Source organism: Chelon labrosus, assembly GCF_963514085.1.
Source record: "Chelon labrosus genome assembly, chromosome: 20".
Lineage (NCBI taxonomy): Eukaryota > Metazoa > Chordata > Actinopteri > Mugiliformes > Mugilidae > Chelon > Chelon labrosus.
The window spans coordinates 25,186,495-25,194,939 of record NC_140353.1 but is presented as its reverse complement, the minus strand read 5'-3'; the positions used below and the strand labels follow the sequence as shown (position 1 = coordinate 25,194,939).

At 40.8% G+C, this 8,445-nt stretch overlaps 1 protein-coding gene across 7 annotated transcripts in view; it reads right to left on the bottom strand.

Annotated features, from left to right (window-relative positions):
• Positions 1-368: 368 nt before the first annotated feature.
• The window catches only part of atp10d (ATPase phospholipid transporting 10D), a 109,613-nt gene continuing 101,536 nt past the window's right edge, over positions 369-8,445 (bottom strand). For 6 of the 7 annotated variants that reach the window (XM_084569707.1, XM_084569711.1, XM_084569713.1 and 3 more), the window contains 6 exons: positions 8,203-8,403; positions 6,697-6,886; positions 4,705-5,642; positions 4,404-4,597; positions 1,078-1,153; positions 369-987 (listed from right to left, as the gene is read on the bottom strand). The gene's annotated coding sequence lies outside the window, so the exon portion shown is untranslated. The remainder of the gene's footprint in view (positions 988-1,077; positions 1,154-4,403; positions 4,598-4,704; positions 5,643-6,696; positions 6,887-8,202; positions 8,404-8,445) is intronic. The other variant, XM_084569708.1, reaches the window with a different exon arrangement.

The following is an 8,445-nucleotide window of genomic DNA, read 5'->3' as shown; positions in this document are numbered from 1 at the left end:
AGTTAAACTTGCAAATGAAAGTTCACCTGCTGCCTTAGTCAACTTTGTTTCAACTCAGAAATTAACATTTAAAAAGATGATAGTACTAAATTTTTATAGTTGACTCAACTTTGTTTTTGAAGTTGTCAAAGCTGATTTAATGTTTTATCACTTGTTGTTTCAACTCAATAATGTGAGTTAAAACAAAAAATTATTAAACATCACCAATACAATAACTTTCCTTAGGTAGTTGAACAAACACATGTTTCTGCATTATTAACTCACAGTTTTGAGTCAAAATAACTTACTATGTTTATATGACTTCCCATTTCAAGTTAAGAGGATTTAAATTACAAATTTGTTATAACTTACATGGTGCATGACAGAATACACTGAATTTTTGCATTTGTCCAAAAATACATTTATTAGTAATTAAACATGTAAACATGTCACCCGACTAGCCATTTACAACAGTGTCAAAGTTTGACCAGTGTGTCTCACAATTAGCTCTTGCTGAGCATTGGTTTGGTTTAATGCTCATGATGACCTTCTGTTCGCGGGCACTCAACATTAAGGCAGTAGATGGCTCCCAGCAACATGCCAAAGCCAGTGGGCACATCTCTGATGTTGTGTAGGATGATCTTCTCCTTTAAAAAGTAAATGTATGCTGCAGAGGCCCTTCATGCATGATCAGCAGTGCAACTTTAATTCCTCTCATTATCACATTGAGGGTTTCACCATGAGTCTGAAGACATAAAAAGACATACACATCTTACTTTAACCGTCTTTAGAGTGAGTGAGTGAGTGAGTGAGTAAATAATGGGACTGAAAGGCTGTGGTATCAACCAATGATAAATAAAATAACTCAATTTAAAACTAAATCTAAAGAGTATGAAATGTGTAAATATAGTGTCTGACATCACACATCCTGATGGCGGTGGAGGAATCATCTGAAAGGTAGTGCGGGAGACCAAGTAGGGAAGCTGTTCATTGGTTTTGGTTTGTGTCCTACAAAAGCAGGTAATAGTACGTGAATGCAATACACAAGCTAGAATCTTAATCTTAGTACTCTTTGATAGGAAATAATCATGTACATACCTCCTTTTGAAGACAATCCAGAATGCTGCTCAGGGCCAACCTCCTCCCCGATGCAGTAGCTTCTGGGGGGAAAAACCTCAGCAGCACATGAAATAAATAACGAATATTACGGTCACATTTAAACACTACACCAATTAGTTATATATTTAACATTTTACACGTTTTAACAAAAGCGTGACCGATTGTCCACCATAGTGGAGGGGTTGTTATGTTAGCTTACCATCAAAGCCATGAATTTAGCTTTTACGGGCTATTAAAAAACCTACACAGTTACTGTTATTACGAGCTAAATGGGAAACGCGGAGTGGATTTCAGTCTGCTACGGCCAGTGCAAAGACCTGTTGCATCATCAAGTAGCAAAATTGAACTCTTAAATGCACAGTCTATTACAAACAAATCCTGCCTTATTCATGACCATATCCTGGATAAACGTCTGGATTATATGTGCATTACAGAGACCTGGCACCCACCAAATACTTTTTCCTCTTTAAATGAGAGCTGTCCCCAGGGATATAGCTACCTCCAGAAAGCTCGCAGCACAGGACGCGGTGGCGGCCTGTCAGTTATCTATCGCAGCGATCTGGAGCTATCTCTGCAACCATTACCTGAACTGTCTTCATTTGAATGCCTTGCATTTAAATCTAAGTCCCCTTCCCCTGTGCTGTTCCTCCTCATTTACCGACCACCAAAACCAAACCCGTCATTTATCACTGAGATGTCAGATCTTTTCACAACTTTCTGCACATCCTCTGCCGATGTCATAATTTTAGGTGATCTGAACATCCACGTTGACACCCCCTCCTCCCCTTTTGCAGCTGAATTTCTTCAGATACTGGACTGTTTTAATTTAAAACAACTTGTTGATGTCCCCACGCACACCAGGGGACACACCTTGGACCTGGTCATTACAAATTCTGCCCCTCTCACCAACCTGCAGGTGTATGACCTAGGTGTGTCTGATCACAAGGCCATTTCTATGGATCTGCAATCCCCATCCAGCCTCTCCAAGCCTAAGCGGAATATCTGTTTCAGAAACCTAAAAAACATAAACCCAGAACTCTTGGCAGCAGACTTTCAACATCTTTCCACACACTTTTCATCAGCCGATGAAGCAGTGGACTACTACAACAGCCATCTGAGCAGCCTCCTGGACCTCCATGCCCCTGTTAAAACCAGAACAGTCACCTTCACCCGCTCAGCTCCCTGGTTCACAGATGGGCTTCGTAAGATGAAGGCAGCAGGGCGAGTCCTTGAGCGGCGCTTCAAAGCCTCTGGCCTCACTGTCCACAAACAAATGTACCGGGTGCAACAGCAAAAATATGCTCAGTCCCTCAAAGATGCAAGGTCACAGTTTTACTCCGATGCCATCAGAAACAGTCCAGGAAATTCCAAGCAGCTTTTTTCCACCGTAAATCACCTTCTCAAACCACAACCCCCTCCACTTACTGCCACTACAGAAGAGCAGTGCAATAAATTCATGGATTTTTTCACATCAAAAATTGCACATATTCGCTCTGCTCTTTTTGGTCCTCCCACCCAAACTGTTCCTACAGCGTATACTGTCTCACAACCCCTAATCTGCTTTCCTGTGGTTTCATCAGAAGAGGTGCAGAACATCATCAGGAAGATGAAATCCTCGACCTGTCCTCTGGACCCTCTCCCAACCTCCCTGGTGAAAACCCATATCACTGTCCTAACCCCCCTGATCACCGCTATTATAAATCATTCCCTCCAAACTGGTCACGTTCCCCCTGCCTTAAAAAATGCCATAATCAGACCATTACTCAAAAAACCCACTCTTGATCCGGACGTCCTATCCAACTATAGGCCCATTTCTAATCTCCCCTTCATATCGAAAGTACTTGAGAAAGCAGTTGCCACCCACCTTCTGGACCACCTCAAACATAATAACCTTTTTGAAAAATTCCAGTCCGGTTTCCGCTCCGCTCACAGCACAGAGACCGCCCTCGTCAGAGTCACAAACGACCTCCTCATGTCATCTGATGGTGGCTCTCCCTCCCTCCTCATCCTCCTGGATCTTTCTGCTGCTTTTGACACTGTCGACCATGGCATTCTTTTAAACCGGCTCCACCTCACCACTGGACTCAATGACACTGCTCTCAGTTGGTTCAAGTCATACCTCACAAACCGGACAGAATACATCTCCCTGGGTCACTCCAAATCACATCCACACACAGTCACCTGCGGTGTCCCCCAGGGATCAGTCCTTGGCCCCATCCTCTTCATCCTCTACCTCACCCCCCTTGGCCAAATCATCAGCCGTCACAAAATTTCATTCCACTGCTATGCTGATGACACGCAGCTTTATGTAAATGCCACAGCTGCAACCCCATCCTCACTGTCATCCCCATCAAAACTCACCTCCTGCCTGGAGGAGATAAAGTCATGGATGGAGCACAATTTCCTCCAACTAAACAGCTCCAAAACCGAAGCCATACTGATTGGCACCCCTCACCAGACCAAATCATCATCCATAACCAGCATCACCTTCTCTGGCGCCAACATCCCCCTTTCATCAACAGTCACTAATCTTGGTGTAAAAATGGACTCTCAACTCACGTTTGAAGCCCATATAAATCACCTCTGCAAGACCTCCTTCTACCACCTCCGTAACATTTCCAAACTCCGCCCCATTCTCTCCCTCTCAGATGCTGAAAAGCTGGTTCATGCTTTTGTCTCCTCCAGACTGGACTACTGTAACGCACTTCTCATCGGGATTCCTAGCAAGAGTCTGCAGAGGCTTCAGTACATCCAAAACTCTGCAGCTAGGATCCTGATGAGAGTGCGGAAACATGAGCACATTACCCCCATTCTCCACTCACTCCACTGGCTTCCCGTCTCCACCAGGATTGAGTACAAAGTTTCCCTCCTCACTCACCAATGCATCCATGGACACGCACCCCCCTATCTCAAAGAAATCATCAATCCACAAAACACAACACGCTCCCTCCGCTCCACTCAATCAAACCTCCTCCACATACCCAGAACCAGACGGAGGACCATGGGAGATAGGGCCTTCTGTGCTGCTGCCCCACGTCTGTGGAATGCCCTCCCTGACACCTTGAGGGCACCACAATCCACTGACTGTTTTAAAAAAGGTCTTAAGACATTTCTTTTTAGCAAAGCTTTTGGTCCCCTTTAGATGTTTTTTCTTTTTTAAAACCTTTTCTTCTTCTTTTTAACCTGTAGCACTTTGAGATATTTGATGTAAAGTGCTTTATAAATAAAATTTATTATTATTATTATTATTATTACTGCACCGACAGACAATGGAAAAATAGTTTATTAGCGATTATTAAACTCACCTTGCACTACTCCATCCACCTGACCATCCTGCTTGTTGGATGAAGAGTAAAGATAGTGTTATGTCTGTGAAGGTTCTCAGTCATCCAGGTCATGGTAAGATCCAAAAAAGGTTCAAAAAGGGCAACTGGACTTGTAGAGTTTTTTGAGAAGACATTTCACCACTCATCTGAGTAGCTTCTTCAGTTCTAGGGGACTGGTGGGAAGTCTGAGGTTTAAATAGGAACTCCTGCTGGAACTTGCTTGTTGTGTTAACAACCAGAAACCAGTGCAGCTAATCTCCATTAACAGTTGAGTACTTACCTCTCGTTGAGGACTGTTTTTGTCACCGTCCTCTTCCCTATGAATGGTACTATGACGACTCTTGTCCATCAGAGGCTCCAGTGTCAAGGTGTGAATGAGGTTGAAACTTTCTGGCATCTGACATCTTCTGTTAATTAACCACCCAGAAGCTGCAAATGAGGAAAGAACAGTTGACTTGGCATCAACATCTCATGCAGACTACTCCTTTGGCACACTTAACCAGCAGGACATGCAGGAGCTAGTTGCTGCAGTAAACCCTCTTGAACATGATGGTAACAAAGGAAAAACATCACAGAGTGCAGGAATTTGTATTCCACAAGATTGTAAATGTGTAACTGCAACACAGCTGCTCTGGTCTTTGATGGCTCTGGTAAAAACAAAACAACATAAAAACTTTTCTGTCATTTTATAGACAATCATAAAAATAACTGACAGATCATCATCAGAATGAACAATGTATCAATTAGTAGTGGTGAACATTTGGTAAAGCCTGTCAACTACTACATACTGACAGACTTTAGAAAGACTGAACAGTCATGAAATGTCTTAACAGAAAGCAAAAATAAAATCAGAAAAGCCACCCACCAGTTTATTCATTTTACGTCAATGTGCATAGCATTGTGTTGTTCTTTTGTTGACTACACTGCACTAAAAATGGCTCCATTCATGAGAGCCACAAGAAAATGGTAATCAAACTCATCATCATCTGCCAGATTCTTTCTGTTAACAAAGATCTGAAGCTCATTAGCGCATGTATGAGCGATGGGAAGGTGTTTCGTGCCATCATGGACAAAAGTTAGTTTTGGACTGGGAAAAAATCCAATTGCAGGTGCTTCCTGTTGCAAAGGCAAGGATGTGTCCAGGACTCAGTGTCAGGGTGAACGCCTTTTCTGCCTCAGTTAGGTTCCTATTATGAAGACGTTCCCCAACCTCTTTCTCTACAAAGGTAAAAAACAACAGACAATAAAAACATTACAATCCATGTACCGCTGACATATCTTGAACTCAGATTATAGACAGTGAAATTCCAGTATTGTAATTCCTACAGGAAGGTCAATGTAAAGAAAGGGAAGTACAAGGTTGTAACACTTGTATATGCAATACGAGAATTCATAAATTGCATCTGACAAACAACAATAACCTTTCATCAGGCTTTCTAACTGGTAGGTCACAACAACTCACTCATTCTGGATGAGTCAGAGACTGTGTGGCCCCAAATATTATTTAAATACTTAGCTATCGGACATCTGACTTATTTTGACAGAGGTGCATGAAAGACATGCATGTTAGCCATTGCCATGGTAATATCACCATTTAATTAAAAACAGAGAGGCTACGTTTACATTTTCCTTTGTAGACAAGATGGACCAACACAGATTTATCCCAGAGTATGTAAAAGATGTATTTACATACTGGATTACTGATAAAAAAAAAAAAAAGGACTAAAAGCCCAGTGTGTGACAAGTAACTCAGTCCTTGCACAAGAGCAAGAACCATTAAAATTAATATGTTACTTAAAATTGAAACATCACTCATACGAGGATGACTCCAGATGAAAATTTCTATAAATTTCTTACTGATATTTATTGAATACAGTTGAACTAAGAATACAGCAATTCCAAGTGTGACATGATCCAGTAGACAAAAGCATCCTTTCTTATTAGTTGCATAAAATGTGCATTAACTTTATTTGGCCTCTTGTCTGAGTTGGGAATGGCAGAAAAGGTTCGAGAACTGCTGCATTAAGTTTGCTAATCAATGAACACTGAATAAAATGACTTTATTATGTAAAATTGTTGACATTGTTGCCAGCTTTGACTCAGGCTATTTTATTTTCAAAAGAATGTGCACAGTCAGCATATAAAAGCATCAATATCTCTACATCAAATAAAATAAAATTGGGGCTCTGTCTTTTGGTGCTTTCATCACAATATGAATGATAGGTTAATTATGCAGCCCCACTGTTAATACTTTATTTACACATCAATTTACCTTGTACACAGTGAAGAAACTCTCTGAACTTCACCACCATTAACTCCTCCTTTGGTCTTCTGTTGCTTCCTAGAACCGAGTAGTTGGGTTTCAGAAGGGTAGCCACAACATCTACTGTGACATCATTTGGTTTTTCAGGCATATCAAGAAGGACCCTAAGGCAAGGGTTTTCTTTCAAGAGTGGTAGAACCTGTGAAAACAGAATTGACAGAAATTATGCATCAATACATTATATTCTAGTACTTTTTAACCCTATTTAACCCTATTTTCACTTCACACAATTAATGATCATAGTAATGTTCTCTTTCTAATGATTGTTTTTTTAAATTAGTCGATTAATCTAAAACCTTATTTATTGATTATTCTCAAGATTATTTCTTATTACTTGAGTTATTGTAAAAATTTACCCCAAATATCAAACTTGTCTCATAAAAATACTTATATGATCATCTAATCCTGTTTTTTCAGTCTTCATAACTGACTGCCAATGGAGGGCATCAGCCTAGTAGTGTATTAACAGTAGGCTATTGAAAGTGCAAGTATTGAAATGGAATAGTTTAAAAAAAAAAAAAAAAAAAAAAAACTTTTAGCAGGGAAACAAACCTCCGGAGGAGTCACAGAGAAGGATCTTTCACCCTGAACGGACAGTCATGCAATAGACGTGCACAGAACAGCGTGAAAAAGATCACCTTATATCGATCATCTATGTGCATAATTTGTGGTACATGTAAGATGATGTATGACTTGGTAGATTTCTTTAAAGCACATAGTATTATGAAAAACAGAGAACTGATGGCTTGACTTGAAAAAAAAAGTAGAATTAATCAAGAGGCAGGTTAAGGTGTGAGGGAAAGGTAGCACGGTGTGGGGTTTACTGTACTTAAGCACAGCTCATTGGCATTTCACATTAATGGTAGAGTCAGTAGAATTTTCCTTAAAAAAATTCAATATAGACTTGTACAAAAGTTATGCTGCTAATTCATCACTTCTGGGCCTCTAGACATGTGGTGGTGACTGTGTCTGCTGAGTCTTGCCCTCTGCCTGTATTTTGATGTTTTGGTTTAGTCAGGACGTTTCTGGGTGGGGGGTGGGTGCGTTTCCTCACCAATGACAGAGCATAGGTGAGGTTAAGAGTTGATAAAACATAGCGACTGGACGCCATTCAGACAGGAGAAGATTGCAGATGCAGACGTATTCCTACAAAGTCTGTTGTGTGGGTACAACTAGTATAAGTATACACTAAGGTACTTCTGGTGGCATTGAGCCGAGAGGAGGGGCCTAATTTGTGTGTATAAGCCGCAACGGACAAATGCTGCTGACTCTACCTTTACCAGAGTTATTAAACTACTGGAAAAGTGCGGTCTATATTTACTTCCCAATATTTATTCATTTAAAATTTTCAAAAAGGACTGAACAGCATTCAGTGTGCAATAAAACCATGCACAGCCATTCACTTAATGTTGTGCAACAGAATGCAATTACAGTTACAGTTCAGGCTAAACTTACCTCATAGTACTTCAGACCCTCGACTAACTGATTATAGCAGCTCTGTCGTTGAATGAGGACATGGAAACGTATTGCATTCTGCACAAATGCATCTTTGTTGTTCATGCTGACTGGGTTTGGAAGACCTTCGATTTCATATCTCCATGAGTCACAGCATTCCAGTGCTTGTTCCAGCTCATCTGTCGTTGCTGCCTCATCAACCTCAAGGTGCATAATGGAAAAGTATGAAAGGGAAAATTCATT